This window comes from Glossina fuscipes, unplaced genomic scaffold, assembly GCF_014805625.2.
Source record: "Glossina fuscipes isolate IAEA_lab_2018 unplaced genomic scaffold, Yale_Gfus_2 1, whole genome shotgun sequence".
Classification (NCBI taxonomy): domain Eukaryota; kingdom Metazoa; phylum Arthropoda; class Insecta; order Diptera; family Glossinidae; genus Glossina; species Glossina fuscipes.
In genome coordinates this window covers 44296274-44303244 of record NW_023998415.1, presented here as the reverse complement: position 1 = coordinate 44303244, position 6971 = coordinate 44296274, and positions in this window count along the sequence as shown.

Here is a 6971-nt window from a genome sequence, read left to right as displayed (position 1 = left end):
TATATATATATATATATATATATATATATATATATGGATTTCCATGGCTTTTGTTTGACATTTTACGTAGGCAGTTCGAATTGTATAGTGTTTTAGATGGCAATTGCTGTGTTGCGGACTATTTTCACTATCACTGCAAAAAAAAAAAAAAAAAAAAAGTTTGAGAAAATAGAATAGAAATATGAAATGCCTGGCTTTACACGACTTTGGAACAAAGTCTGTATGCCAATCAAGACAGTTTTCTCTTTTCCTTTGCTTAATCGCACGTAAGTTCATTTAAATGTCTATCGTTGTTGAAATTGTCTTTTAGTGGTAGTGATTGATTGATACGCGATTGGCCGGCAAGACCTTTAGTCCATTCTACGTATCAAGCGTAAATCCCAGTAGACTTTTTCCTTGGGCGGCAAGTTCTTTCGTCTTTCTAAGCATAAAGGGAAATGCCCCGGCGAATTTGTTCCTTCGGAATAAATATACATATATATATATATATATATATATATATATATAGCTGTTTTTTCCAAGTACATCGATGAACCGAAACTATTTTTACTTTACATTTGGTGCCGACAGCATTTTTGCCCGATTCATATCGAATTATTTAGACAATCGTGCGATAAGAGTTATAATCGTCGATTATATCTCATATGAATTCTATTTAAAAGCAGGTGTATCGCAAGGCTCTGTCATTTCTATTTTTCTCTTGTTGGTTTTCATTAGCAGCCTCTAATGGGCAGCAGAGAACCAATTTAGTCGTCTCAAGACGACGACATGTTGTGTCACTCATTATCCTTTAATGCATGCAACATGGGAAATAGATTAAGCGCTGCATGATGATATTGGCTTTGCAAAATTATCTGACCGCGACCAGACCAAGAGCGTACTCTTTAACGCAATTGAAGCCTAATGTCTCCTAGTAGATAAGAAAAGCGATGAGTAAATCTTTTGCTTTGATGTTATGAGTGCAGAAAAATTGGCATATTCTGAGCATCGAAACACATAATGAAAGGTCTAGGCCTAGGTCTAGGTTTTCTAAAGTCGTACAAAAACTACTTAGCTACAGCCGATATACTTACTATTCATGTCGCCTATATCCGATCATAATTAAGGTATAACTCGCACTTTCGCTTGGAGACACCTCACCATATATGGCGAAATATTTTCAGTCGAACTTTCACAAATACCATTGCCTTCGTCCATCCCTCTTTTCCCATAATCATTGCTGGTCCACACTTTAAGTTTACGCATAGGGGAGTGACTGATAATATATTAAAAAGAAAAAAAAAACTAAGCATCGCTCGACGAAATCTGCTGTTATTGGGCATTCGCGATCAACATGTTGGCGACTTTGTTGTGAATGAATAATGAAAACTTTTGAAAAATGTCTTTAAAGGCAGTACACATACATACATGATGCTTGATGTATGGAATGTATGTAAACAAGTCTAAAGCACTTAAAATTACATTAGACGATTATCATTGAGGGCAAATATTACATAATAGGCTTACTAAACTTCCTAAAACGAGGGCATAGATAGTCTAGAATTTGCCATTGACGCCTGATATATTGGTCTTTGAAACAATCCACCCCAGATATTCTTTTACAAGCCCCGAAACAGTTGTTATACTCGATTTCCGGAATAGCCTTCAAAGCTTTCTGCGGTTCAGCTTGTCGAGCTTATTTATCTCCTGTTTGATCGGCGTGACCGGCCGAAACCCAAAATCGAAGAGATTTTTTCTTATGGAAATATTCTTCTTCAATATATATACACTTAAGTGAGGATCTAGTTGTCGGAAACGAAGTGAATGAAAGTTCCTTCCTTCCTTGTGTAAATAGCGAGTATGTTCACTAATATCGGATCGTGACATTTTCTACCGCCATTTGAAATCTTATTCGAAAATATTACGCGATTTTCGTTAGTCTTCTTGATCACAAATCAAAAATGAGAAACTTATCACCCAAGATAGTATCTTGTACACGAATCTCTTATAGTGAATGATATTCTGAATAATGAATAAATAATTTCCATAACGTTACCCTTTTTGAGTGTAAAAATGTGTAAAATGAGTCGGATTTTCGAGATATTCTTCTTCATTCGTTTGAGTGCAGTTTGAAGACATAATAACGCTACGTATGATCGTCGTGTAGATAACGGGATTAAAATCGTCCATTGAAGATATATGTTTGAATGATAATTCCACGTAACGGAGTAGGCCATGTTTTGTTCTCATTCAACTGAACTGTCTAAACCAGGCAAGTGAGATAAAATCAATCAGTTTGTTCAACGAATTGCAATATAAATCGTTTGAGTCAAGTACGTATTGATGTTGCAATCGTTTTCATTTGCATTCACGATTGTAGAGATGAACTGTTTGCGATCCAGAAACAACAGTTGAACTAAGAGGATCTGTTCATTGCATTTGCATTAAAGTGATTCGAATTATCACTGCTATATGTTTTTTTTTTATTTGAAGAAAGACCTGTAAGCCATCACTATTTAAGGAATTGGCAATAATGATACTAAGCTGGAAACTACGGAATTTTAATATGATTTGGTGTTAAGTACTTGTTCTTAGTATGTATTTACTTGTCATATATTCATATGCAAACTGAAAGTTTTTATACATTTCTCATTACTTTTTTCTTTTTTCCTTTTCATAGTTATTGGCATTGGTTGGCGGTCTTGATTTATTTCAATGTTGAAGCTCATGTATAGCCATTGACACATAAATAATGCATTCTTCACGTTGGGAATAAAAACTGAAAATAGAACATGTGAAAATATTAGAGTGGGGCAAGGCCAGTCGTTAAATAGCTGACACATATTGTTCCATATATCTATATGTATCTTCACCCGAAAGATAGGAGAATTCGCATTTCAAGTAAGAAAATTGAATGCGGTCAGAGTCGAATCTTGTATACCCATCACCGGTAACCTGAAAAAGACAAAAGAAGTAAAAAAACTACATTTTCATGATCTATAATAAGGAGTGGGCGTAGATCATTTCTTCTATTTTTAAAAGAATACTATTCCAATAAAAGTATTTCAATAAAAAAAGCTTTTGTCGTGTGGGCATGCGAGCGTTGTAGTCCTTTGACAAGTTTAAATCAATTCCAAATTCTTTTGCAGATTTGTAGGCGATATTTTAATTTTCGTTAACGAGATATGGTTTGGCACAAATACTACAAAGTTGCGCAAACATACAGATGGACAGACGAACAGTTGGACATGTTTAGGTGCAACATTTGTCAAGAGAATGTTTACAGCAGAGTTTACATAGACGGACAGACGGACATGGTTAAATCGTTTTAGAATTTGATGCTGATCAAGCGTATATATACTTTGTTGGATCCTTGATGCTTCCGTCTGAGCGCCACCATAAAATGAATATACCATCCTTCGGTGATGAGTATAAAAATGTTACATTAAAAATATTATATTGTAAGTACATTATTTATGCAGATATTTGGGAATATATATAACTCAGTACTGTAGCATATATGCATATATATGTATGTAATAAAATAGATATTTTAATGATGGGGCCGTGTTTTCAAAAAAAAGATGAACGCATGCTAGATGCAAATGGTGGAATACGATGATATTTGCAGTAATCGTCTCTTTGTAGTGTGTACTCGTCGTTTTCGCATATAGTATAGAGAAACGAAGATATTGCAGCAAATATCGTAAACTCCCAAGTAAAGCTGCATACCTTACAACAGACAATATAAGTAGTGCAGTACAAGGATCAAATTTGGATCTTTCGGGCAAAAGCGCTGGGTATATCTATCCACTGGATTATAGTAAGGCAGCCGATTGTTAGTGCATGACTGTATAGATATTGGAAATTGGAAAGGAAGAACAAGACATAATTTCACACATTTCATGTAATGATTAAAAACTGATATATGTTACGATACGAGTTTATTAATGCTAGAAAGGTTTATTACATTTACCAAGAAAGTCATATCTTCCTTTGGTATAATTTAGAGTTAATGTACAATGGAAGAAGATTTCCGTGTCCGTTCGTGTGGCCTTGAAAATATTTGCAATTGTTTTAAAATAATATATTCAAGCAAATATATGCAAACAAGTGAAAACGTTATAGTTGCGCATGGCCGAATTGAAAATACTACTATCTACGCTACCTTATCAAATGCAATTCTTCAATTAATTTTGCGATAAAACAGCCAGCTGAACAATGTGTAAAGGCATTCTTTCCATAGGCCAGAAGCGTGAACTGACTTGCTTCAAATTCAGTAACATTGATTTTCTTTTCAAAAGATCTTACTGCTCGTCACCTAGCCGCGTCACATTACTTTCCATTTTACTTATATGGGATGAAATTCTAAAAAGTGGAATTACGTAATTCAAGTTTGTTGCCGTTAACATCTGTGCTACTATTATTGAGACATTAAAAAGTTTGAGGAGTGCGTCGCAACACCCTATCGATATTGATCAAGTTGTAATATTTGAATGGAAGTACTATAATATATGGCTATATTTTTGTAGTAAATTTATTAAATATTGATCTGGTAAGCAAACTGAACCAATTGATTCATATTTCGCACATCAATAATATAGTCATCGATTCTCGATTCGATTTTTTTTGGAGGGACATTGAAAATTACATTTTTGTTCGGTGTGTGTAATGACTTTTCCGCGGTAAGACAAAGTTTTGCAATGTGCAGAGTTTCCTTAGGATACTTCATTGGGCCATAACGCGCGCCAATATATTAAATTTCATTAAAATATTTTCTAAGTTGGCAGGCATCAGGCTGGATAATCATAGAGACAAATGGACAAACTTATTTCGATTTACAAAATGACCCTAAATTGGATAATAAAATTTCGCTGGTCTTACATAAATTCACCCAAAATTTAATATACCCGCTACCACAACCGGTGCATAGAAGAGATATAAAATATTTATTATTATGCTATTATTTTAAAAAATAGCTTAAATAAAAATATAAGGCAAACATTAAAATTAAATCAAAAGTTTTAACATTTTTATAAATATAAAATCGCAAATTATAATAATTAAGTTAATAAATATTATTATTATTATTATTATAAATTTAGCCAGAGAATAAATTCCAAGACTAAAGTCTTAAAGCACTAGCATCTAGGGCTATCGGCTTTTATTAAAAAACTCTACCGCACTTGAGGTTTGAATCCACGACTATTGAGTTGCTAGTCGAGACTCTTGCCTACTCGGCCACTCATGCGGATTAAGTTAATAAATCATAATAATTAAAGTTAAAAAATTGTTTTTTTTGCTTAATGCTTCTTTTTTTTTTTTTTTTTTGCTTATTCTCACGGTGCTATTTACTTGTCCACGGGCTGTAAATCATATTCAAAGCAAGTTTTGATATTCTGTCTATCGCTCTCTTCAACTTTTTCTTTCTTTTATACCTTTCTACTAAGGTTAACTACCATATTGATAGATAAAAGGTAGAAAAAGTCTCGATAAAAATTCAATTTAAAGCATCTCAATCAATTGAAACCACATGTTAAAAAGCGAGGAAGGAAATAAAAATAAAATAAGAAATTATTGCCCCAAGCAAAGAAGAAGAAAAATATATGCCATGATTTTGGAATAAATGTATATAAAAATAAGTCCTATACTCACCTGCATGTATTATATTATTCGCAGCGCAATTTTGGTTAAGGGAGGCAAATCTATGCCCGTGAAAATCCAAGTCTTGCAAGTCGCATACAAATCATTCCTTCCAAGTTTAGTTTTAAATAATTGAATTAAGCAGAATACTGCTTAAGTTTGGATTGCTTTACAACAACAATCCATTTATATAAATAATATAAGCGCTGAAGGGTTTTAGCGATGTCGTCCTCAGATTCCTTATTCTAGGCAACAAATATAAGGAAAATACTCGAGATTTAGGGAAAGTCTTCCAGCGAGTGCTTTAAGCTTATCGTTTAGCAATAATAGATAGAGGGCTTTTTCGAAGCACGTGTCCGGGATAACATTTGATCAATCAATCGATTGATCGATTCAGAAACAAAGCAGTGAAATGTTGATCGATCGTTCGATCGATCGATTCTAGAACGATTCTCATTTCATTATTATCAACTTTTCAATTATTAACCATCTCATAAAGATGACAATAATGAGCCGTATTGGTTGGATGTTTCCCAAAAAAAAAAAAAAAAAAAAAAAAAAAAAAAAATTAAATGTTCATAACGGACTATGGCAATGTTTGAGAAAAATCGTGCTCAAGATACAAGTTCTGCAATAATTAAAGATATCTCCGTGTAAATGCATTCAGGATTGTTTGAAGTGCTTATCGTATCGTAACAAAGCCATCGAAGACTCATTTATCTATTCGATTATAATAATAATAATAATAATGAACAACTTTATGTAAACAGTTACGTAGAATGTATGTATGTTACAAACATGCACTTGCATTACTCGAAAGAAAGCAATTAACACTAGCAAAGGACTCACTTGTTATATATACATATATATATATATATATATATATATAAAATATTCAGTTATTGTGTGCTAACTGGATTAGCCCCTTCCTTTTTTTTTTTTTTATAAAAATTCATTACATACTCGTACATAAATGCAGACAAGTCGACGACCAATTGAAAAGTTCGGTCACTTTATTTGTATTGTTCTGGTATTAAGGATAAGCGAGTTCATCATTATTCAATAGAAACAGTATTCCCATGACGCAGAATCGCATTGAGAAGCAAAACGTTGAGGTTCATTCAAGTGCATAATCCAGATATTGTTTCGTCCGTAAATAATGCATAAACACACACGCATACGCATTCATACATCATATATCGCACAACGCACATCGCACATCGCACATCGCACATCATATATCATACGTAAATATCATATATAGCTAAATATGCCTACACATTTACAAATACATATGGCCAATAAATGAGCAACAGAAGAGTAAACAGCGTTAGGAATGACAATAGCAA